This window comes from Pristiophorus japonicus, chromosome 3 (genome assembly GCF_044704955.1).
Source record: "Pristiophorus japonicus isolate sPriJap1 chromosome 3, sPriJap1.hap1, whole genome shotgun sequence".
NCBI classification, from domain to species: Eukaryota; Metazoa; Chordata; class Chondrichthyes; family Pristiophoridae; genus Pristiophorus; species Pristiophorus japonicus.
In genome coordinates, this window is record NC_091979.1 from 57,589,350 (window position 1) to 57,616,721 (window position 27,372).

The following is a 27,372-nucleotide window of genomic DNA, read 5'->3' on the forward strand; positions in this document are numbered from 1 at the left end:
ACCATTTCTTTGTTCCGCATTATAAATTCACCTGAATCTGACTGCAAGGGACCTACGTTTGTCTTCACTAATCTTTTTCGCTTCACATATCTATGAAGCTTTTGCAGTCAGTTTTTATGTTCCCAGCAAGCTTCCTCTCATACTTTATTTTCCCCCTCCTAATTAAACCCTTTGTCCTCCTCTGCTGAATTATAAAATTCTCCCAGTCCTCAGGTTTGCTGCTTTTTCTGGCCAATTTATATGCCGCTTCATTGGATTTAACGCTATCCTTAATTTCCCTTGTTAGCCACAGTTGAACCACCTTCCCAGTTTTATTTTTACTCCAGACAGGGATGTACAATTGTTGAAGTTTATCCATGTGATCTTTAAATGTTTGCCATTGCCTATCCACCGTCAACCCTTTAAGTATCATTCACCAGTCTATTCTAGCCAATTCACGTCTCATACCATCGAAGTTACCTTTTCTTAAGTTCAGGACACTAGTCTCTGAATTAACTGTGTCACTCTCCACCTTAATAAAGAATTCTACCATATTATGGTCACTCTTCCCTAAGAGGCCTCGCACGTCAATGTTGCTAATTAGTCCTTTCTCATTACACATCACCCTGTCTAGGATGGCCAACCCTCTAGTTGGTTCCTCGGAAGGAAGGATATACTAGCTTTGAAGCGGGTACAGAGACAATTCACTTGGCTGATTCCAGAGATGAGGTGGTTACCTTATGATGATAGATTGAGTAGACTGGGTCTTTACTCGTTAGAGTTCAAAAGGATGAGGGGTGATCTTATAGAAACATTTAAAATAATGAAAGGGATAGACAAGATAGAGGCAGAGAGGTTTTTTCCACTGGTCGGGGAGACTAGAACTAGGGGCACAGCCTCAAAATATGGGGGAGCCATTTTAAAACCGAGTTGAGAAGGAATTTCTTCTCCCAGAGGGTTGTGAATCTGTGGAATTCTCTGCCCAAGGAAGCAGTTGAGGCTAGCTCATTGAATGTATTCAAATCACAGATAGATAGATTTTTAACCAATAAGGGAATTAAGGATTATGGGGAGCGGGCGGGTAAGTGGAGTTGAGTCCACGGCCAGATCAGCCATGATCTTGTTAAATGGTGGAGCAGGCTCGAGGGGCTAGATGGCCTACTTCTGTTCCTAATTCATATGTTCTTATGTTCTTATATATTGGTCTAGAAAACCATCCCGAATACACTCCAGGAAATCCTCCTCCATCGCATTGCTACCAGTTTGGTTAGCCCAATCAATATATAGATTAAAGTCGCCCACGATAACTGCTGTAGCTTTATTGCACGCATCCCTAATTTCTTGTTTGATGCTGTCCCCAACCTCACTACGACTGTTTGGTGGTCTGTACACAACTCGCACTAGCATTTTCTGCCCTTTGGTATTCTGCCCTTTGGTATTGACAAAAGCAGACATTGATGAGGAGGTTCAACACCGCCTCCAGTGCACCAACGCAGCCTTCAGCCGCCTGAGGAAAAGATATTCGAAGACCAGGCCCTCAAATCTACCACCAAGCTCAAGATCTATAGGGCTGTAGTAATACTCACCCTCCTGTATGGCTCAGAGACATGGACCATGTACAGTAGACACCTCAAGTCACTGGAAAAATACCACCAACGATGCCTCCGCAAGATCCTGCCAATCCCCTGGGAGGACAGATGCACCAACAACAGTGTTCTCATCTAGGCCAACATCCCCAGCATTGAAGCACTGAACACACTTGATCAGCTCCGCTGGGCAGGCTACATTTTCTGCATGCCAGACACGAGACTCCCAAAGCAAGTGCTCCACTCGGAACGCCTTTAAGGCAAACGAGCCAAAGGTGGACAGAGGAAACGTTACAAGGACACTCTCAAAGCTTCCCTGATAACGTGCAACATCTCCACCGATACCTGGTTGTCCCTGGCCAAAGACCGCCCTAAGTGGAGGAAGTGCATCCGGGAGGGCGCTGAGCGCCTCGGGTCTCATCGCCGACTGCATGCAGAAGACAAGCGCAGGCAGCGGAAAGAACGTATGGCAAACCTGTCCCCCCCTCGTTTACCCTCAACGCTGTCTGTCCCACCTGTGGTAGGGACTGCGGCTCTCGTATTGGACTCTTCAGTCACCTAAGGACTCATTCTAAGAGTTGAAGCAAGTCTTCCTCGATTCCGAGGGATTGCCTATGATGATGATGATGATGATGATGATGAGGGATAAATATTGACCAGGACACTGGGGCTAATCAATGTTACAATTAGGCGATGAGGTATTTTGATTGTGTAGATCCAAACTGAACTCAGCTAGTATGTTTCACAAATTTTGTAAGCAAACAGTGAGCTACTGAATGTTGGTGACATAATATTAATAAATGTGGCTGATTTTCATTTATATTTGATGTTAGATTTTTAAACAGTATTGCAGAAGGACAACACAATGTTAGACAGTTTTCAGTGCAGGGAGCAACACTACAATATTCTACTGCAGTATTGCAGTATTCCAATGGCGGGGGTGGGGGAAATGGCGGGGGGGGGCGGTAAATTTCAACTTCTCGGACCAAGCGGTAGCCTGTTGTAGGAAACACCCAATTTACATCCTGCTGATTTCAATTTGATGGAAATTAGGCAGGTTGTACAAAAGGTGGATGGTCCACTGAATCAGGTCACTGGCTATTTGGCAAATTTGAAAATGATCTTCCATTGATCATGAAACCACATGGAGGGGCAGAGGGGTGGGTGCGGGAGAGGGGTCCTCACATTCTTCTGCTGAAATTAGGGCCAGTTACACCATTTCCTTGGATGGTTTGTCGGTCTCTTGTTGAAATTATGGCAAGAGATTGTGAGGACTCCTATAGAATTTCAGTGCCATACATAAACTGGTCTACAATTTCATTACACGTGGTGTACAGAGCAAATTTTCTCCCTTCATATATCTTACAATAGCTACCTGTTTCCTTTATATATCATACAATATCATAACAAATGGCTTATACATTTATTATTTCATATCCGCAGCATAACTAAGACCGCCTATTTCCACCTCCTTAACGTTGCCCCTCTCTGCCCTTGCCTTAGCTCATCGCTGCTGAAGCCCACATCCATGCCTTTGTTACCTCGAAACTTGACTATTCCAATGCACTCCTGGCTGGCCTCCCACATTCTACCCTACATAAACTAGAGGTGAACAGAACTCGGCTGCCCGTGTCCTAACTCGTAACAAGTTCTGCTCACGCATCACCCTTATGCTCGCTGGCCTACATTGGCTTCCGGTTAAACAACACCTCGATTTCAAAATTCTCATCCTTATTTTCAAATTCCTCCATGGCCTCACCCCTCCCTCCCCAACTTCCCAAGATGTCTGCACTGCTCTAATTCTGTTCTCTTAAGCATCCCTGTTTATAATTGTTCAACCATTGGTGGCCATTCTGTTGCCTAGGCCCCAAGCTCTGGAACTCATTGCCTAAACCTCTCTGTCTCTGTACCTCTCTTTTCTCCTTCAAGACGCTCCTTAAAACATATCTGTTTGACCAAGCTTTTGGTAACCTGCGCTAATTTCTATTTATGCAACTCGATTTCAAATTTTTTTAATCTCATAATACTCCTGTGAGGTGCCTTGGGACGTTTCACAATGCCAAAGGTGCTATATAAATGCAAGTTGTTGTTGTTATTAAGTGGCAGGTATTGCTAGAAATGTAAATGATATTATCTTATTCACTGGTCGAGTTTGCACAGTCTCTTATTTATAAAAAATAAGAGATTATCAAATGTTGATAGGTAAAGGATAGTGGCCATAATTTTCCCTACCCAAAGTCGGGTCGGGTGCACGTGGGCCACATAGTGAGTTGGTACCGCAATGTATTGATCAGCCTGCTCCTCCGAGCGACTTTAGTGTAAAGGCCCCTAGTAAGGCAGACATGCACATTTCCTGGCCCTATTAAATAGTGTGGGTCCGATAACATAATCGATGACTCATTTCCAGCAGGAATATTTAAATCAGCCTTGACCACATCGCATTTGAAGGTTCATATAGGAATGTGGAGGGAGGATTGGAGAGGTGTGTTTTCCTGTGGAGAAATAAAAAAATGACTTCCCAAAGACAGAGGGCTGCACCCCACTTTTCCGATGACTCCCTACATATTTTTGTGGAGGGAGTCAGAGCACGCAGGGAGGTACAGAGCCTGAAACTCTTCAATAATCTCATGAGATCAGGAAAGGTGTGCAAAGCCATACTCACATTCATCCTGATGTGCCAGTCACCACATCCCCTTCATTCCCAAGCCTTCCCAAGCCTACTCCTGCACATCGTTACTCACATCAACAGACCTTGCACTCCCACCTATTCCTCTCTGTCTATGTACATACACACATCTCCATCTGACTAAACACCCCTCACGCTCACCCTCATCCAAATGTAATCATACCAAGTAACACCACAGAAAGAGGCCATTTGCCATTGTCACTCCACTCGCTCATAGACACCCTCTACAGATGGAATCCATACATTCCTTACACTCATGCCATTACTCTCACTCAAATTTCTCTTCTTTCCCTCCTTGCAGGATAAGGGAGCCCACAACAACATGGAGAGGGAGACAACCGGAGGTGGCCCGCCATCCTTCAGTACTTGAACTGCAGCAGAGGAGGTGGCCCCTGGAGGTCTCAAGAGGTATTGTTACCCATTTTTAATATGACATTTCTAAATCATCTCTTTACTCTCCCACAGGTTCATCAAGAGCCTCTCCCACTGTCTAGTCGGAGGAGGAAGATGATTCCTCAAAGGTGCCTCCAATCTCTGAGGATGCACCATCACCAGACGGAAGTGCACCCAGCACCAGCGCAGATGCACACACCTCTTTGGAACCTCTGCGAGATCTTCTTCTAAGGCAGTCCCTCGTATCGAGGATGGCTTGCTTCCACACCAAAAAGGGCTGAGTTCACAGCTGTTTGAATGAAGGACCTGACATTCCAGGTCCAGAACTACATATTGAAGGGTGGAAGATGCCTGTGCGTGGATTTTTTTTAACATCTGGTGGCCGTTGCACACCAGCCACCATATGAGCTTGACAGAGCTAGGTCTTGTTCCAGTGGCAAGGATTAACCAAGACGACTGGAGACAAGCTCTGTTGCACGGACCTAGTGCGCACACATATCACTGTGGGCTGGCCCGTGTGCCCCTAACTTCAAAAGTAGAATCACAATGGTCTGCGACTGGGCAGCTCTATTTACAAACTTAAAAAAAAGGATAAAATCTTGTTAACATCTCCCACTAACCTCATCGCTTAAAAGGTTGTGAAATAGGCCACAGCGATAGTGAAAAATCTGGCTGGGACAATGACCCAGCCTGAAAGAAAGAAGTGCATCTACGCTAGTCACAAACTGGAGTGGTTCTGGCTTTATTTTTTACTAAATACATTGTTCTGGAAACTTCATCGTCTCCAGGAAACATGCTCCTTGCACTCAGGGCAACAAAACCAGGAGAGGCAACTTTCCTTACAGTCACCCACATCCCCTTCGTTCCACTCCCAGCAGTGAGCATAGCCAGAACCACTATGCGAGATAGAGTAGAGTTGTCACCTGGTGTCTCACACTTCACAAGTGAGCAAGAGCAGATGGTGGAGACAGGGACAGCAGTGGAGACTCCTCATCAAATGGCGTTGGAAGCTCCAAGCTCTGCTCATCTGCATGCAGACATTGAAAAAGGGCAATCCTGGAGGGGCAGTAAGAAATGCAGGAGGCTCCAGCAGGATATCTGCAAATGTTCACAGAATGGTGGAGTCCATCTCCAACATGAGCAGCACCATGTCGCAGGCGATGGCAACGATGTGCTCTTCCATGGAAAGGATGGCCACCTGCATGGAGCAGCTAATGCGTCACTCACATCAGGACATGTGAGTTATGGAGAACAGATAGCAGAGTGACATAGACCTCCTCTCGAGGAGGATTTTAAATGTAGATTTGGGTCCTCATGGCCCCACTGCTGTGCAGCAAGGTGCTCTCTAGCATCTTGCTAGCAGGGAAGTGTGGGTGGCCCATGAGGGGAATGATGGTGAGAGGGAACATGGAAGTGGGGACTCCTCTCAAAGTGTTCCCACTGCCCCTCTGTCAGAGTCACAGATGCTTCATTGGATCACGATGGCCGAGTTCTTTCCCTGTACAGTCGCAGGAGGAGCGGACGTTGGATAGCCCTCACATGCTCCAAAACCCAGAGGGCATCTGCCAAAATTGTGAAAGCATTCGCATCAGGGAAGTGAGCAGTCTGCTTCTACCTCTGCTGAGGCCACAGGGGATGCACCTCGTAGAAGCACGTACAAAATAAAATTGACACAGAAGAAGATGCACAAGGGTAAGCACATGGGTGTACAAAGAAGTGTTATTATTAATGTTCCATTACTGTTATCAAACATATAAAAGTCATTATTTTAACCACATGAACTGCTATATTGGAAGTGGTTTTGTGAGGGAGTGAATGGTGAGACATTGCTTTACCTCCAGCAATGGGGGTCAGTGTGAAGGGAATGGCTTGTCCATTGCAGGGCTGCTTTATTCTGTTGTTGTGGCGGGACGGGGGGAACTTGGTACAGCATGTGACAGCCATATGGATGCAATGCAGGAAGTTAAGCAAATCTGGCCATGATGAAGCCATCACTGGCCTTCCGGGCAGCAATGTGCTGGTGCCATCTAGACCTCAGGTTCCTCCTGCTCCTCCTCCTTGTCTTCTAGCTGAAGCCCCTCCTAATCCTTCTCTGAAGAAGCTGTGCACTCTGTGCCGTGCTCCTCGTGCAGCTCCAATCCTCAGTGCTGTGTTATATTGTGCAGCACGCAGCAATGATGAATTTGGAGACCCTGGCTGATGCGTACTGAAGGGCTTCTCCAGATTGGTCAAGACATCTGAAGTCCATCTTCAGCATGCCTATTGTTTGCTCTACAACACATCTGGTGAACATGTGACTTTCATTATAATGCTCCTGAGCCTCATTGCTTGACCTCCACAAGGGTATCATGAACCACATCTTCAATGGATAGCCCTTGTCTCCAAGCAGCCAACCGGTAAGTGTATTTGGTGGTTAAAAAAGCTGAGGGAGGCAGGACTGGTGCAGGATGAAAGACTCATGATAACTGCCAGGGAATTTGGTGCACACGTGCATGATGATCTTCCTATGGTTGCAGACGAGCTGACATTGAGGGAGTGGAAGCCTTTGCTGTTCACAAACACTCCTAGATAATGTGGGGGTGTCCTGATGGCCACATGTGTGCAGTCGATGATGCCCTGCACCCATGGGAAGCCAGCCAGAGTGGCAAAGCCAAGCGCACGCTCACTAACACTGGCTTTATTAGTGGCAAAGTTCACATAATTGGCTGGCTAATTAAACTTGGCAGCGTTGGAGGAGCGGTGAGTCGAGGAGGAGCGGGAGTCCAGGGGAGGTCCATAAAAGGCCCAGCAGCGTCGGAGGAGCGGTGAGTCGAGGAGGAGCAGGAGTCCGGGGGAGGCCCATAAAAGACACAGCTGGGAGTAGTGAGTTGAGGAGGAGGAGCTAGCTGGTGCAGCTACAGCAGGGAGAGAAGGCAAAAAAGAAGTAAAAAGAAATTGAAGTGTGACATCACAGCCAAGGGGATAAGTCATCGGCTGGTGATTGGTGAGTAGTTTTTCTTCTTTTTCTTTTCAGTAAGAAAGCTTTGGCATTGTTGCCAAATTAAATTAATTTAAGGGTTAAATCATGGCAGGAGAGCCCAGACCCATGTCATGCTCCTCCTGTGCTATGTGGGAGGTCAGGGATGCCCCCAGTGTCCCTGACGGCTACATGTGCAGGAAGTGTATCTAGCTGCAGCTCCTGACAGACCGCATTGTGGCACTGGAACTGCGCATGGATTCACACTGCAGCATCCGTGATGCTGAGGATGTTGTGAATAGAACGTTTAGTGAGTTGGTCACACCGCAGGTAAAGGTTACTCAGGCCAATAGGGAATAGGTGACCATCAGGCAGAGCAGTGGAAGGAAGGTAGTGCAGGGGTCCACTGCGGTCATCCGCCTTCAAAACAGATACACCGCCTTGGGTGCTGTTGGGGGGGATGACTCATCAGGGGAGGGCAGCAGCAGCCAAGTTCATGGCACCATGGGTGGATCTGCTGCACAGGAGGGCAGGAAAAATAGTGGGAGAGCGATAGTGATAGGGATTCAATTGTAAGGGGAATAGATAGGCGTTTCTGTGGCTGCAATCGAGACATCAGGATGATATATTGCCTCCCTGGTGCAAGGGTCAAGGATGTCTCGGAGGGCTGCAGGACATTTTGGAGAGGGAGGGTGAACAGCCAGTTGTTGTGGTACATATAGGTACCAACGATATAGGTAAAAAACGAGATGAGGTCCTACAAGCTGAATTTGGGAGCTAGGAGTTAAATTAAAAAGCAGGACTTCAAAGCTAGTAATCTCAGGATTGCTACCAGTGCCATGTGCTAGTCAGAGTAGAAATAGCAGGATAGCTCAGATGAATATGTGGCTTGAAGAGTGGTGCAGAAGGGAGGGATTCAAATTCCTGAGATATTCAAACCGGTTCTGGTGGAGGTGGGACCAGTACGAACCGGACGGTCTGCACCTCGGCAGGACCAGAACTAATGTCCTCGGGGGAGTGTTTGCGAGTGCTATTGGGGAGGGGTTAAACTAATATGGCAAGGAGATGGGAGCCTATGCAGGGACACAGAGGGAAGTAAAATGGGGGCAGAAGCAAAAGATAGAAAGAAGAAAAGTAAAAGTGGAGGACAGAGAAACCCAAGGCAAAAAACAAAAAGGGCTACATTACAGAAAAGTTCTAAAGGGACAAAGTGTGTTAAAAAGACAAGCCTGAAGGCTCTGTACCTCAATGCGAGGAGAATTCGTAACAAGGTGGATGAATTAACTGCGCAGGCAGCTATTAACGAATATGAAATAATTGGGTTTACGGAGACATGGCTCTTGGGCGACCAAGGCTGGGAACTCAACATCCAGAGGTATTCAACATTTAGGAAGGATGGACAGAAAGGAAAAGGAGGTGTGGTAGCGTTGCTGGTTAAAGAGGAAATTAACGCAATAGTAAGGAAGGACATTAGCGTGGATAATGTGGAATCTGTATGGGTAGAGTTGCAGACTACCAAAGGCAGAAAACACTAGTGGGAGTTGTGCACAGACCACCAAACAGTAGTAGTGAGGTTGGGGACAGCATCAAACAAGAAATTAGGGATGCGTGCAATAAATGTATAGCAGTTATCATGGGTGACTTTAATCTACATATAGATTGGGCGAACCAATCTGGTAGCAATACGGTGGAGGAGGATTTCCTGGAGTGTATTAGGGATGGTTTTCTTGACCAATATGTCGAGGAACCAACTAGCGGGCTGGCCATTCCAGATTGGGTGATGTGTAATGGGAAAGGACTAATTAGTAATCTTGTTGTGCGAGGCCCCTTGGGGAAGAATGACCATAATATGGTAGAATTCTTTATTAAGATGGAGAGTGACACAGTTAATTCAGAGACTCGGGTCCTGAACTTAAGGAAAGGTAACTTTGATGGTGTGAGACGTCAATTGGCTAGAAGAGACTGGCGAATGATACTTAAAGGATTGACGGTGCTAGGCAATGGCAAACATTTAACGATCAAATGGATGAACTTCAATGATTGTACATGGAGTAAAAATAAAATGGGGAAGGTGGCTCAACCGTTGCTAACAAGGGAAATTAAGGATAGTGTTAAATCCAAGGAAGAGGCATATCAATTGGCCGGAAAAAGCAGCAAACCTGAGGACTGGGAGAAATTTAGAGTTCAGCAGAGGAGGACAAAGGGCTTAATTAGGAGGGGGAAAATAGAATATGATAGGAAGCTTGCTAGGAACATAAAAACTGACTGCAAAAGCTTCTATAGATATGTGAAGAGAAAATGATTAGTGAAGACAAACATCGAATCAGGTGAATTTATAATGGGGAGCAAAGAAATGGCAGACCAATTGAACAAATACTATGGTTCTGTCTTCACAAAGGAAGACACAAATAAGCTTTCGGAAATGCTAGGGGTCCAAGGGTTTGGCGAGAAGGAGGAACTGAAGAAAAGCCTTATTAATCAGGAAATTGTGTTAGGGAAATTGATGGGATTGAAGGCCTGATAGTCTGCATCCAAGTGTACTTAAGGAAGTGGCCCTAGAAATAGTGGATGCATTGATGACCATTTTCCAACAGTCTATCAACTCTGGATCAGTTCTTATGGACTAGAAGGTAGCTAATGTAACCCCACTTTTTAAAAAAGGAGGGAGAGAGAAAACAGGGAATTATTAGTCTGACATCAGTTGTGGGGGAAATGTTGGAATCAATTATTAAGGATGAAATAGCAGCGCATTTGGAAAGCAGTGACAGGATCGGTCCAAGTCAGCATGGATTTATGAAAGGGAAATCATGCTTGACAAATCTTCTGGAATTTTTTGAGGATGTAACTAGTAGAGTGGACAAGGGAGAACCAGTGGATGTGGTGTATTTGGACTTTCAAAAGGCTTTTGACAAGGTCCCACACAAGAGATCGGTGTGCAAAATTAAGGCACATGTTATTTGGAGTAATGTACTGATGTGGATAGAGAACTGGTTGGCAGACAGGAAAGAGAGAGTCTGGATAAACGGGTCCTTTTCAGAATGGCAGGCAGTGACTAGTGGGGTGCCGCAGGGCTCAGTGCTGGGATCCCAGCTATTTACAATATACATTAATGATTTAAATGAAGGAATTGAGTGTAATATCTCCAAGTTTGCAGCTGACACTAAGCTGGGTGGTGGTGTGAGCTGTGAGGAGCATGCTAAGCGGCTGCAAGGTGACTTGGACAGGTTAGGTGAGTGGGCAAATGCATGGCAGATGCAGTATAATGTGGATAAATGTGAGGTTATCCACTTTGGTGGCAAAAACATGAAGGCAGAATATTATCTGAATGGCGGCAGATTAGGAAAAGGAGAGGCGCAACGAGACCTGCGTGTCATGGTACATCAGTCATTGAAAGTTGGCATGCAGGTACAGCAGGCGGTGAAGAAGGCAAATGGCATGTTGGCCTTCATAGCTAGGGTATTTGAGTATAGGAGCAGGGAGGTCTTACTGCAGTTGTACAGGGTCTTGGTGAGACCTCACCTGGAATATTGTGTTTAGTTTTGGTCTCCTAATCTGAAGAAGGACATTCTTGCTATTGAGGGAGTGCAGCGAAGGTTCATCAGACTGATTCCCAGGATGGGAGGACTGACATATGAGGAGAGACTGGATTGACTGGGCCTTTATTCACTCGAGTTTAGAAGGATGAGAGGGGATCTCATAGAAACATATAAGATTCTGACGGGACTGGACAGGTGAGATACAGGAAGAGTGTTCCCGATGTTGGGGAAGTCCAGAACCAGGGGTCACAGTCTAAGGATAAGGGGTCAGCCATTTAGTACCGAGATGAGGAGAAAATTCTTCACTCAGAGAGTTGTTAACCTGTGGAATTCTCTACCGCAGAGAATTGTTGATGCCAGTTCGTTAGATATATTCAAGAGGGAATTAGATATGGCTCTTATGGCTAAAGAGATCAAGGGGTATGGAGAGAAAGCAGGAAAGGGGTACTGAGGTGGATGATCAGCCATGATCTTACTGAATGGTGGTGCAGGCTCGAAGGGCTGAAAGGCCTACTCCTGCACCTATTTTCTTTGTTTCTATGTTTCTATGTGACCTGTGTGATATATCTGAGCGCAGCTGACTGGGAGATGCTGCAAATGTCTGCTATAGATCACAAGAAGTAGCCTGAGGTGAAGAGGTTGAGGGCTCTGGTGACTTTGACAGCCGATGGAAAGGCGTGTCCACCTGCTCTTCTGGGCTGAAAGTGTTGCTCCGACAAGCTGTAATTATCTGCGATGACCTGGCGTGATAACCTGACCTTCGTTTGGCACAGCTGCTCAGTCATATTGAGGTAGCTCAACCTCTGCCTGTATTCCCTGTGTTTGGGGTATCGCCTCCAGTGCTGATGCCATGTGGACTAAGTTTTGTCATAACTCACACTTGTGAGCAGTCATTCACATTCTGTGATTCCTTGCCGTTTGAGCACTTCATTCAATACATTATTGTTGAGGTGCTGAAATGAGTATGTCATCTAAATAACATACTACCCATTCAAGGCCTTGAAAAATCTGGTTCATCAATCCTTGGAATATGGCGGGAGTCCATATGGTAGTCTATTAAAGTGATATAAATGAATGTTTATCGTCAAGCATGACTTGGACTCCTCATGAAGCTCAAGTTGGAAGTAGGCATTTGTCAGATCTAACTTCAAGAAGATCTGGCCCCCAGTCAGCTTTGTGCACAAATCTTCTACATTTGGCAATGTATTGGATAGATTACCCTCCCACAACCTGGCTTACGGTTATTTTATAATCACCACACAACCTTACCTTACTAACTGATTTAGGTACAACAACAAAAGGTGTAGCCCAATTACTTAGATCTACCTTAGATAATGTTCTCAGTCTCTCGTCTTTAGAGTTCTTGCTCAACTTTCTCCTTGAGTGAATATGGTACATGTTGTGTATGGACATAAGAACATAAGAACCTAAGAATTAGGAACAGGAGTAGGTCATCTAGCTCCTCGAGCCTGCTCCACCATTCAAAAAGATCATGGCTGATCTGGCCGTGGACCCAGTTCCACTTACCCGCCCGCTCCCCATAACCCTTAATTCCCTTATTGGTTAAAAATCTATCTATCTGTGATTTGAATACATTCAATGAGCTAGCCTCAACTGCTTCCTTGGGCAGAGAATTCCACAGATTCACAACCCTCTGGGAGAAAAAATTCCTTCTCAACTCGGTTTTAAATTGGCTCCCCAGTATTTTGAGGCTGTGCCCCCTAGTTCTAGTCTCCCCGACCAGTGGAAACAACCTCTCTGCCTCTATCTTGTCTTTCCCTTTCATTATTTAAATGTTTCTATAAGATCACCCCTCATCCTTCTGAACTCCAACGAGTAAAGACCCAGTCTACTCAATCTATCATCATAAGGTAACCCCCTCATCTCCGGAATCAGCCAAGTGAATCGTCTCTGTACCCCCTCCAAAACTAGTATATCTTTCCCTAAGTAAGGTGACCAAAACTGCACGCAGTACTCCAGGTGCGGCCTCACCAATACCCTGTACAGTTGCAGCAGGACCTCCCTGCTTCTGTACTCCATCCCTCTCGCAATGAAGGCCAACATTCCATTTGTCTTCCTGATTACCTGCTGCACCTGCAAACTAACTTTTTGGGATTCATGCACAAGGACCCCCAGGTCCCTCTGCACCGCAGCATGTTGCAATTTCTCCCCATTCAAATAATATTCCCTTTTACTGTTTTTTTTTCCAAGGTGGATGACCTCACATTTTCCGACATTGTATTCCATCTGCCAAACCTTAGCCCATTCGCTTAACCTATCTAAATCTCTTTGCAGCCTCTCTGTGTCCTCTACACAACCCGCTTTCCCACTAATCTTTGTTTCATCTGCAAATTTTGTTACACTACACTCTGTCCCCTCTTCCAAGTCATCTATGTATATTGTAAACAGTTGTGGTCCCAGCACCGATCCCTGTGGCACACCACTAACCACTGATTTCCAACCTGAAAATGACCCATTTATCCCGACTCTCTGCTTTCCGTTAGCCAGCCAATTCTCTACCCATGCTAATATATTTCCTCTGACTCCGCGTACCTTTATCTTCTGCAGTAACCTTTTGTGTGGCACCTTATCGAATGCCTTTTGGAAATCTAAATAGACCACATCCATCGGTACACCTCTATCCACCATGCTCGTTATATCCTCAAAGATGGAGAAAGAGTCAGACTGAATACTGTGAGCTCAAAGTAACGTGTGGCCTTCAACTTTTATTGCAGGTCTCCAAAGTGCCTCTCCAAGCTATGAAGTCTTCTGAAATACCTGTGCTACCAAGGGATTATGGGATCCCTTGGGACTCCAGGGAATGAGCCCTCTGGTGGCTATACAGAGTAAATACAAGTCCACATATATAACAACATTACCCCCCCCCACCAAGTCAATAGTGTAACTATTTACAATGTGAGTCGATCTGGGGCCCTTCTTGCCCTGGTTGATCATCTCGGTGTGAAAGCTGGTGTTGTTGAATCATTTGTTGGGCCTCGCTGGGCTGCTGTGAAGCTGGCCTCGCTGGGCTGCCTCATGTGTTGGGCCTTGCAGGGCTGCTGTGGATGATGGGTTCTGCTGCGTGTTCAACCGTGGTGTCAGTTGTCACTGGTGTATGTGTTGGGGGATCAAAAAAGATTGGGTCCAAGGTGGGTTGCTCAGGGTAGTCCCTGAATCTGAGTTTGATTTGGTCCAAGTGTTTCCGGTGAATGCGTCTATTTGAAAGTTTGACCCGAAACACTCTTTGGCCACAACAGTGCCGGGAAACCACTTGGGACCTTGTCCATAATTTAATACAAATACAGGATCATTGACTTCAATCTCGCGTGACACATTTGCACTATCATGGTATGCACTTTGTTGAAGCCGCCTGCTCTCTACCTGTTCATGTAGATCAGGGTGAACTAACGAGAGCCTTATTTTAAGTGCTCTTTTCATGATCAGTTCAGCAGGTGGGATCCCAGTGAGTGAGTGGGGTCTCATGCGGTAGCTAAGCAGGACTCGGGATAGGCGAGTCTGCAGTGAGCCTTCAGTTACCCTCTTCAAGCCTTGCTTGATGGTTTGCACTGCTCTCTCTGCCTGATCATTGGACGCTGGTTTAAACGGAGCAAATGTGACATGTTTGATCCCGTTTACGGGTCATGAATTCTTTGAACTCAGCACTGGTAAAACATGGTCCGTTGTTGCTCACCAGGACATCGGGTAAGCCGTGTGTGGCAAACATGGCCCGCAGGTTTTCAGTCATGGCAGCGGACGTGCTAGCCGACATTATCTCACATTCAATCCACTTGGAGTATGTGTCCACAACCACAAGGAAGATTTTGCCCAAGAACGGGCCTGCATAGTCGACGTGTACCTTAGACCATGGTTTGAAGGGCCAAGACCATAAACTTTGCGGTGCCTCTCTGGGTACATTGCTTAATTGCGAGCATGTATTACATCTGTGAACGCAGGACTTTAACTTCGCATCGATACCGGGCCACCACACGTGGGATCTGGCTATCGCTTTCATCAATACGATGCCTGGGTGGGTACTGTGGAGGTCATTGATGAAGGTATCTCTGCACTTCTTGGGGACCACTACTCGATTGCCCCACAGAAGACATTTCATCTTTGCGCCGCTGGAATGGCTTTATCTCTTCTTGCATTTCTTCTGGGACACTGGACCAGCTCCCATGAAGCACACAGCTTTTGACTAGAGATAATAAGGGGTCCTGGCTTGTCCAGGTTTTGATCTGCCGGGCAGTGATGGGTGATTGCTCATTCTCAAATGCTTCCATAACCATGGCTAGAACGGCGGGTTGCGCCATTTCCACCGCCGTGGTGGGCAATGGCAGCCTACTGAGAGCATCGGCGAAGTTTTCTGTGCCTAGCCTGTGGTGGATGGCATGGTTGTATGTGGACACCGTGAGCGCCCATCTGTGGATGCGGGCCGATGCATTTGTATTTATCCCTTTACTCTCGGAAAACAGGGATATAAGTGGCTTATGGTCAGTTTCCAATTCGAATTTTAGCCCAAACAGGCATTGATGCATTTTCTTTACTCCATAGACACATGCTAACGCTTCTTTTTCAATCATACTGTAGGCTCGCTCAGCCTTAGACAGACTCCTGGATGCATAAGCAATCGGTTGCAGTTTTCCGAAACCATTAGCTTGTTGCAACACACTCCCAACGCCACATGACGATGCATCACATGCTAGTACCAAATGCTTACATGGATCATACAACACAAGCAATTTGTTTGAGCATAACAATTTTTTTGCTTTTACAAAGGCATTTTCTTGGTTTTTGCCCCAAACTCATTCACCCCCTTTTCGTAGTAAGACATGTAGTGGTTCTAGCATCGTGCTGAGACCCGGTAAGAAGTTACCAAAGTAGTTCAAGAGTCCCAGAAACGAACACAACTCCGTCACGTTCTGTGGCCTTGGTGTGTTCTCGATTGCTTCCGTCTTCGCATTGGTGAGCCTGATGCAGTCCGCCGCAATCCTCCTTTCCAGGAACTCCACTTCAGGTGCCAAGAAAACGCACTTCGAGCGTTTTAACCTGTGCCCCTCATGGTTGAATCGACTAAGAACCTCCTCCAGATGCTCGACTGTGTTCCGAACTGTGACCAAGATTTCGTCCTGGAAGACCACGGTGTGCGGGACCGATTTCAGTAAACTTTCCATGATTCTCTGGAATATCGCCGCCGCTGATCGGATTCCAAATGGGCACCTGTTATAAACAAAAAGACCTTTGTGCGTGTTGATGCAGGTGAGGGCCTTCAATGATTCCTCCAGTTCCTGTGTCATGTAGGCCGAAGTCTGATCCAGCTTTGTGAACGTCTTTCCTCCTGCCAGCGTTGCAAAGAGGTCGTCGGCTTTTGGTAGTGGGTATTGGTCCTGCAGGGAGAAACGATTGATAGTTACTTTGTAATCGCCACAGATTCTTACGGTGCCGTCTCCCTTGAGTTCTGGGACAATAGGACTGGCCCAGTCGCTGAACTCGATAAGTGAAATGATGCCCTCTCATTGCAACCAGTCGAGCTCAATCTCTACCCTTTCTCTCATCATGTCCGGTACTGCTCTCACCTTGTGATGGATGGGTCGCACCCCCGGAATTAGGTGGATCTGCACTTTTGCTCCTTGGAATTTCCCGATGCCTGGTTCAAAAAGCGAAGGAAATTTGTTTAAGACCTGGGCACACGAAGTGTCGTCAGCAGGCGATAGGGCTCGGACGTCGTCCCAGTTCCAGAGTATCTTTCCCAGCCAGCTCCTGCCCAGCAGCGTGGGACCTTCGCCCAGTACCACCCAGAGTGTGCACCGCTCCATCGTAGGAGACTTTTACGGTAGGACTGCCGATTACAGGAATCAGTTCATTTGTGTCAGTTCTTAGTTGCATGTGAACTGGAGTTAAGACTGGCTTTGAGGCCTTGTTACACCACAACCTTTCGAAAGTCTTTTTACCCATGATGGACTGGCTCGCGCACATGTCCAGCTCCATTGACACTGGGAGTCCATTTAGTTCAATATTCAACATTATTAGGGGACAATTCGTGGTGAATGTGTGTACCTGATGTACCTCTGCCTCCTCTATCTGAAGCTCTGTTTCGTCTTGATCCTCCTCTGCAACATGGTGGTTTTCAGGTTTAATAGGCTTAGCAGCTCACCTGCAGACTCGTTGGAGGTGTCCCATTGTTCCACAGCCATTGCAAACGTTTCCTTTGAATCGGCATGAATAGAAACGATGATCACCCCCCACAGCACCAACAAAGTGTTAATGGCCTTGCATTCATCACCCTTGATGGTGAACTCTGAGACATCTGCGGACGTGTAGCTGCAGGTATGTGTGACCTGCCCTGTATGTTACGATTCGAAAACAACATCACTTTGTTCACAGTACTTGTAGCAGCACTTGTGTGCTGAGAGATTTGCTTGGTATTGTCACTGGTGGCAATGAACGCCTGGGATATCGCTATGGCCTTACTCAAGGTTGGAGTCTCGACCGTCAAAAATTTGCGAATTATGGTTTCATGGCCAATGCCAAGTTTGAAAAAGTCCTGCAAGGCGTCTTAGCTCGGCGACATAACTCACCACTTCCTGGCCTTCAGACCTTTTGTAGGTGTCGAACCGGTACCTCGCCATCAGAATGCTTTCCTTCGGGTTCAAATGCTCTCGCACCAGTGTGCACAAATCGTCATACGATTTCTCCATGGGTTTTGCTGGAGTGAGCATATTCTTCATGAGGCCGTACATTGGTGCCCCACAGAGAGTGAGGAAGATTGCCCTTCATTTGGCAGCGCTCTCTTCCCCATCCAGCTCGTTGGTCACGAAGTATTGATCGAGTCGCTCCACAAAAGTTTCCCAATTATCTCCCTCCGAAAATTTCTCCAGGATGCCCACTGTTCTCTGTATCTTTGGGTTCACTATCTGTATCTCGTCGCCAGTTGTTGTGTATGGAGAAAGAGTCAGACTGAATACTGTGAGCTCAAAGTAACGTTTGACCTTAGTCTTTTATTGCAGGTCTCCAAAGTGCCTCTCCAAGCTGTGAAGCCTTCTTAAATACCTGTGCTCTCAAGGGTTATGGGATCCCTTGGGACTCCAGGGAATGAGCCCTCTGGTGGCTGTACAGAGTAAATACAAGTCCACATATATAACAATACGAGACGTGGCTTGCAGTAAACTGGTCTAGCTTCCTTCTGCACTCTGACACTCAGCTTGAAACCTTGGATTGGACTGCCTGTTTCATGGAATACATTTGGATGCTTCTTGATGACATCATCCTTTGATGCAAATCTTTTGTCAGCACAAAAAAATCTGATCCCTATCCAGCTTCAGTGATCCCAACCAATTTCTACCTACTAAGGCAGGCTTGTCTCCTGCCACTACTAAGTGCAGAAAGCTCTGAAACTGATCCTTGTATTTCACTGGTACAGTGATACATCCGACCACAGGGACTTGCTCTCCTGAGTAGCCTCACAGTTCTATCCGACTTCTCCATTTGAAAATCACTCAACTTGTTGAGTGTTGTGCATGCAATAACTGTTATACTGAGTACTGTTTAACTCCAAGAGGTATGACTTTGGCCTTGCTTTATTAAGGTCCAAAGTGATTAATATACAAAATGGCTGGCCTTTTATACTTGGGCTGCACACGCATGCTTGCAGCCCAATGGCCTCCAACAGTGATGCTATCTAGTGGCTAGTGATCCCAAAAGTACATACATGACAATACCCCCTCTGAGATATTAACACAGTCGTTAACAAATTGAGATGGTCCAGTGTTTTACGCTCCCAGGTTCGCTGTCTCAGTTCAACTCCAGCCTTGGGTTGAGTCTGTTGTGACTGGTGGCTGGGTGGCTGACCTGGTGGGAGTGGCAATTGCCATGTCAGGGATTGAAAGTCCATTTTCATTGAACATGTCAGTGATTGAAAGTCCCGATTCACTTTTGACCACTGAATCCTCTGATGACTGGGGGCAGGTTGGTTGGTCGTCGATTGTCTCTTCCTCCGACTGTTCCGGTTCATCTATGTGCCGCAGCTATGTCTGATCCATATGTTTCCTGCATGTTTGCCTATTTTTGAGCTTGACAATAAATACTCCATTGCCCTCCTTGGCCATGACAGCACCTTTGATCCACTTGGGACCCTGATGATAATTCAGAACATATACAGGATCATATACAGAAATATCGCATGATACAGCTGCGCGATCGTGATACCCTTGCTGACTTTGTCTTCTATATTCAACAAGAATATTCAAGTCAGGGTGTACAAGAGATAGCTTGATCTTAAGACCTCTCTTCATCATTAGTTCAGCAGGCGAGACCCCGGTAAGCTATTGTGGTCTTGTCCTGTAACTGAGCAGTATGCATGACAGACGGGTCTGCAGTGACCCTTGGGTTACTCGCTTCATACTCTGCTTTATGATTTTGACAGCAGGTTTGAATGGTGCTGACCTTACATGTTTGATACCATTGAGTTTCATGAACTCTTGAAACTCCTGACTGGTGAAGCACGATCCATTGTCGCTGACAACGATGTCAGGCAGACCATGTGTCGTGAGCATGACACTGAGATTTGTTGTGGATGTGCTGGATGACATGATTATACATTCTATCCACTTCGAATATGCATCCACCATAACTAAAAACATCTTCCCCAGGAGGGACCTGCAAAGTCTATGTGGATCCTGGACCATGTTTTGGAAGGCCAAGACCACAGACTCAGCGGCGATTCCGCTGGTGCTTTACTGAGCTGCATGCAAGTGTTGCACTGATGCACACATGATTCCAGCTCAGAGTCAATTCCCAGCCACCATACATGAGGCCTGGCAATGGCTTTCATCATTACAATGCTAGGATGTGTGCTATGTAGCTCACGCACAAATTTCTCTCTCCCTTTCTTGGGCATAACAACATTATTGCCCCACAGTATATAATCCGACTGAAAAGACAGTTCAACTTTGCGACGATTGTAAGGTTTGTTCTCCTCACACATTTGCTTGGGTATGGCATATCAATCATCTTTGAGGATGCAACTCTTCACCACTGATAAAATCGGATCCTGGCTGGTCCAGATCTTAACTTGTTGAGCTGTGACAGGGGTTTCTTCACTCTCGAAAGCATCCATGGGTCCACCGGTTGTGGCATTTCCACCTCCAACGTGGGTAACGGCAGACAGCTCAAAACATCGGCACAATTCTCGATGCCAGGTCTATGGTGAAAAACATAATCATAATGTCAGCGCCCACCTCTGGATGTGGGATGAAGCATTGGCATTGATATCTTTGTTTGCGGAGAACAGTGAAATGAGCAGCTTGTGATCTGTCTCCAGTTCAAACCGAAGATCAAACAGGTATTGCTGCATCTTTTTAACCCCATACACACAGGCCAGTGCTTCTTTCTCTACCATGTTGAAGGCTCGTTTCGCTTTAGACAAACTTTTTGACGCATACGCGACTGGTTGAAGTTTACCTGACACAGTAGCTTGTTGGAATACGCAACCAATTCCATATGACGAAGCATCACAGACCAATAGTAAACATTTACATGGGTCATAATATACCAGCAGCTTGTTCGAGCAAAGCAGCTTAGTGGCTTTCTCAAAAGCTCTATCTTGAGACGCACCCCACATCCAGTTGGCGCCTTTTCTTAGCAGCATGCGCAGTGGTTCTAATAAGGTGCTCAATTTAGGTAGGAAGCTACTGAAGTAGTTGAGTAGACCCAGGAATGAACGCAGCTCCTTCACATTCTGTGGCTTGGGTGCATTCTTGATGGCCTTGGTTTTCGCATCTGTTGGCCTGGTGCCATCAGCAGCAATTTTCCTCCCCTGGAATTCGACCTCTGGTGCCATGAAGACGCACTTTGAGCATTTCAGTCTGAGTCCCACTTTGTCCAGACGATGTAGAACCACTTCCAGGTTGTTCAGATGTTCCTCGGAGTCATGACCTGTGATCAGGATGTCATCTTGGAACACGACGGTTCTGGGAACAGACTTCAGTAGACTCTCCATGTTCTTCTGAAATATTGCTGCAGCCAAGCGAATTCCAAAAGGGCACCTGTGATAACTAAACAGTCCTTTATGTGTGTTAATGCTCATAAGTCTCTTAAACATCTCGACCAGCTCCTGTGTCATGTAGGCCGACGTCAATCCAGTTTGGTGAATGACTTCCCCCCGGCTAGCATTGCAAACAAGTCATCAGCCTTTGGTAAAGGGTACTGATCCTGTTTCAAAACCCTGTTGATCGTAGTCTTGTAGTCTCCACAGATTCTGACTGTGCCATCACTTTTCAGCATAGGAACAATGGGGCTGGCCCATTCATTAAATTCAACCGGTGATATGATCCCTTCACGCTGGAGTCTGTCCAGTTTGATTTCGACCTGCCCCCTCATCATATACGGAACTGCCAGAGCTTAATGATGGACGGGTCTTGCATCCGAGTTCACGTGGATCTGCACCTTGGCTTTCGTGAAGTTGCCGATGCCTGGTTCGAACAGCGAGGAGAACTTGCTCAGTACTTGGGCTCATGTATCTATCTCCGACAACAACACCTTGATGTCATTCCAATTGCATCTGATTTTTTTAAGCCAGTTCCTGCCGAACAGCATTGGGCCATTGCCTGGGACAATCCATAGCGGTAACTCGTGAACCGCACCGTCATACAACACTTTAATTGTGGCACTGCCAATCACCGTTATGAGTTCTTTGGTGTATGTGCGCAACTTGGCATTGATTGGACTCAGCCCGGGCCTCAAAGCCTTAGAATCCCACAGCTTTGAATGCCCACTGGCTCATTATCGATTGACTCGCCCCCGTGTCCAGTTCCATCGATACTGGCACCCCATGAAACTTCACGTTGATCATTATTGGTTTGCTCTTAGTTAGAAATGAGTACAGTCCATACACTTTCTCCTCTGGTATCTCAGATTGCGTATCCGGATCTGCACTAGTCTGACCATCATCCTTCACGTAGTGTGTCGCAGCACGCTTGCTCATCTGCGAACACTTGCGCCTGAGATGCCCCACTCTCAGACAGCCTTTGCAACTATATTGCTTAAATCAGCACTGTTGGTGCCGGTGATTTCCTCCACAATGCCAACATGGAGAAATCGGATGCAGTCCCACTGGCAAACTTTGGACAGCCATAGGTTTCGCGTACACAGTTGGGTAGGCCCTGCCATGTGCCGCTCTGCCGAACACCGAATCAATCATATTTACAGTACTTGCTGAGTTTTAATTTTTCACTGATATTTGCTTTAGACTTCTATCCGTCGTCATGCATGACTGAGCGATCGTGATGGCCCTGATCAAGTCCAACATCTCCACCGCCAGTAGTCTATGCAGGATCACCTCGTGGTTGATGCCGATTACAAAGAAGTCCCACAGCATGTCTGCCAACACAGCCCCGAACTTACACGGTCCCGCAGGACGTCTCAGGTCAGCAATGAATTCTGCTGCATTCTGGCCCTCTGAGTAAACATGCATGTAAAATCTATATCGCGAGATGATGATGCCTTCATCTGGATTAAGCTGGTCCTGTACCAGTGTACACAATTCTTCATACGTCTTCTCTATTGGATTCATAGGCAGGAGTAGATTCTTTATCAGACCATAAATTTTTGGACCGCAAACCTTGAGGAACACCACCCGGCACCGATCTGCGTCGCCGACCTCCTCCATTTTGTTGGCCACGAAGAACTGGCTCAAACGGCTCACAAAGTCTGCCCAATCTTCTCCTTCCACAAATCGCTTCAACAATCCAATTGTGCTCATGTTTGCATGCAAAGGTTCTTGTAGCCTCGTCGCCAAATGTTGTGTATGCAATAACTGTTAGACTGAGTACTGTTTAACTCCAAGAGGTCTGACCTTGGCTCTGCTTTATTAAGGCTCAAAGTGACGAATATACAAAATGGCAAGCCTTTTATACTTGGGCTGCACAACATCGAGTGGCTAGTGATCCCAAAAGTACATACATGACACTGAGAAGTAACTATTCCAATACTATGCTCATGTATGCGCCAGTGTCGATTTCCATTGGTATCCTAGTTCCTGCAACATCTACTTGGATTACGATACTTCGCAAATCATTGTTAGATACCGTTGTGCTCATAAAAACATAAGAACATAAGATATAGGAGCAGGGGTATGCCATACGATCTCTCAAGCCTGCTCCGCCATTTAACATGACCATAGCTGATCCAATCATGGACTCAGGTCCACTTCCCTGCCTGCTGCCCATAATCCCTTAATCCCTGATCAGTTAAGAAGCTATCTATCTCTGTCTTAAATGTATTCAATGTCTCAGCTTCCACAACTCTCTGAGGCAGCAAATTCCACAGATTTACAATCCTCCGAGAGAAGAAATTCCTCCTCATCTCAGTTTTAAATGGGTGGGCCCTTATTCTATGATTATACTCGCTAGTTCTAGTCTCCCCTATCAGTGGGAACATTGTCTCTGCATCCACCTTGTCAAGCCCCCTCATAATCTTAAACCTTTCCATAAGATCACTTCTCATTCTTCTGAATTCCAATGAGTAGAGGCACAACCTACTCAACCTTTCCTCATATGTCAACTCCCTCAACTCCGGAATCAACCTAGTGAACCTTTTCTGAACTGCCTCCAAAGCAAGTATATCCTTTCGTAAATATGGAAACCAAAACTGCACGCAGTATTCCAGGTGTGGCCTCATCAATACCCTGTACAACTGTAGCAAGACTTCCCTGCTTTTATACTCCATCCCCTTTGCAATAAAGGCCAAGATTCCATTTGCCTTCCTGATCACTTGCTGTACCTGCATACTAACCTTTTGTGTTTCATGCACAAGTACCTCCAGGTCCCGCTGTACGGCAGCACTTTGCAATTTTCGCCATTTAAATAATAACTTGCTCTTTGTTTTTTTCTGCCAAAGTGCATGACCTCACACGTTCCAACATTATACTCCATCTGCCAAATTTTTGCCCACTTACTTAGCCTGTCTATGTCCTTTTGCAGATTTTTCCTGTCCTCCTCACACTGCTTTTTCTCTCATCTTTGTATCGTCAGCAAACTTGGCTACGTTACATTCGGTCCTTTCTTCCAAGTCGTTAATATAGAATGTAAATAGTTGAGGTTCCAGCACTGATCCCTGCGGCACCCCACTAATTACTGATTGCCAACCTGAGAATGAACTATTTATCCCAACTCTCTGTTTTCTGTTAGTTAGCCAATCCTCTATCCATGCTAATATATTACCCCAACTCTGTGAACATTTATCTTGTGCAGCAACCTTTTATGTGGCATCTTGTCAGATGCCTTCTGGAAGTCAAAATACACCACATCCACTGGTTCCCCTTTATCTACCCTGTTCATTACATCCTCAAAAAATTCCAGCAAATTCATCAAACATGACTTCTCCTTCATAAATCCATGCTGACTCTGCCTGACGGAATGATGCTTTTCCAAATGTCCTGCTACTGCTTCTTTAATAATGGACTCCAACATTTTCCCAAGCACAGATGTTAGGCTAACTGGTCTAAAGTTTCTTGCTTTTTGTCTGCCTCCTTTATTAAATCTGCTCCTGATGATGTCTATCTCCAGAACCTCCTCATCCTGTTGCTTCACTTCATTGCTATGTAGTCTCTAGAGATTTCTATTATAGCATTGAAGCTGCTTTACTCTTCAGTAAGCATGTCTTCGCAAGATGCCCAGTTTTCTTGCAGAAGAAGCACTCTGTCTTCACATATGGACAATTTTGAGCAATGTGTTGTCCCACCTACCAATAGCACAAATTCAATGTGCTGTTACCTTGGCCAGATGCTGAGGCCTAGGGGCCTAACTGCCTTTTACTTTTAACCTGCAGGTGATTCACCTCAGTTGTCTGACGACTGAAAATGGCACAAAATTCTCTGGCTTATTGGTCGACCATATCCATCGACATCGTTGTCTGACAAGCTAAATCAGGTCAAGTTAGGGGTTGTCAACAACTTTCTTCTGATTGCTTCATCTTTCATCGCACAAAACAACACGGTCACACAATGTTCGGTCCTGAAAGTTTCCGAAATGACAGTGAATGGATAGCCTTTTTAAAGCTACAAGGTAGTCAGTGATAATCTCATCATTGAACTGATTTCTTGTTCCAAAACAATAACTTGCAGCAATTTCCAAGGGCTCAGAACTGTAGTGCTGTTCCAACTTGGTTGGAATCTCCATCAGTGGCTTGTCCTTTGGTTTTGCGGTAACAAGCACATTTTTCAAGGTTTCATACACCCGGGCCTGCTTTAGTCAGGAAAGTAGCCCATTTTCTTTCTAAAACCAACCCGTTACGGGTTTCATCATTGGGGACTTTGATGATGCCGCTTCACATACGCTCCGAATGTCTCTCGGTCATGATGGAACTCAACCAAGTGCCCTATTATTCCCATAGGTGCAGCTATCTGGACTCTTCAGTTCAGCCAAGTGTGCTTGTAATTTAACTTGGATTTTTAACTGTGCTGCAAAACAAATAACCTCTCAAAGTCGCTCTGTCAGTTGACAGAAACATCCACCATCATAAATTTCAGCCAGGGAATCCGTTTATCCCATCCTACGTTGCCAGATGTGATATATTCTTACGACATCACTAAAGCACACACACTCAAAGATGCCTCCAATCTGGAACTTCTTTACTGTATGAACAGCGGTGCCTGTATTACCACAGTAGCCCACTTGGTGGAGCTATATTTCAGTCTTCAAGTAAAAATCAAAAGGTTTGGTTAAAATTCTTGTTTAGGGTCTCATATCAAGGATTTAATAAGCTTAAGTAGGTCGTCCACCTCTGCAGTTCAAGGCCATGGCTTGCTGCAAACACACCTGTGTTAAAGGCGTGAAGAGATGTGATGACAGTGGATTCCTGACTTGCTCGCATTTTCTGCAACTTTTACTGGCAACTGTCTCCAAACCCACACACACGGCAGCCCGAAAATTCTGACCAGTGTTTTACAGCACATCGTTTTACAGTCTTCTATTCATTACACTGTCCTCATACCAGTAAAATTGTAAACTGTGAGCTGGTGTCATAGTGGACTAATACATCTTCTTGCCTCGAACAGTGGGAGTCATTTCCCTTGCCAAAAGTTTACCCTTTGATATCATGCACACTGACATCAATTGAATTCTGCCTTATGGCTTGAGTGTTTAATAAAGAATTTTCACTGATGAAAGAGACAAAATGTTCTTCCTGACCATCTCCATCTCACAGAAGAAAGTGAATGATTTCTTTAACAGAATCATAGAATGAATAAGGAGAAGCTGTTTCCACTGTCAGGAGTGTTGGTAACTGAAGGATGCAGATTAAAGATAATTGGCAAAAGAATCATAGGGGAGATGAAGAGCAATTTAATATTGTGATCCGAAATGCGTTACCTCAGAGGGTGGTGGAAGTAGACTCAAAAGCAACTTTCAAAAGAGAATTGGAAATATACTTGAAATAAAAGTTTTCAATTGGGGGAAAGCCAATTTTACTAAGCTGAGATGTGATTTCGCCAAGTTGGACTGAAACAGCTACTGGAAGGTCAATCAGTGGCAGAGCAGTGGGAGGCATACAAGGAGAATATTCTGAGGCTGCACAGCAAGTATGTTTCCTTAAAGAAAAATAGTGGGAGTAACAAATCTAGAGCCCCCTGGATGTCAAGGGACATATAGGGTAGGATAAAGAAAAAAAGGGAGGCTTATGACAGATACCAAGGGCTGAATACTGCAGAAACCCTGGAGGAATATGAAAAGTGCAAAGGTGACATTAAAAAGGAAATTAGGAAAGAAAAAAGAGAGCAGAACAACATTTTGGCAAGTAAAACCAAGGAAAACACAAAAATGTTTTATAAATACATTAAGAACAAGAGGAGTTTAGGTCTCCATATTTAAGGAAGTATATACCTGCATTGGAGGCTGTTCAGAGAGATTCACTAGGTTGATTCCGGAGATGAGGGAGTTGACTTATGAAGATAGGTTGAGTATGTTGGGCCGATACTCATTGGAGTTCAGAAGAATGAGAGGTGATCTTAATTGAAAATATAAGATAATGAGGGGACTCGACAAGATGGATGCAGAGAGGATATTTCCACTCATAGGGGAAACTAAAACTAGGGGACACAGGGCTAGATTTTCCACTTTTGCACTTATCGCCCAAAAATGGGCATTATTCCTGGTGTGGGCGTTAAAAAAGGGTTTTCAGAACGTCGGCTTCTCGCCCATTCTCAAAGCAACTAGTCTCCATTTTTAAAAATGGGCTTTACCACGA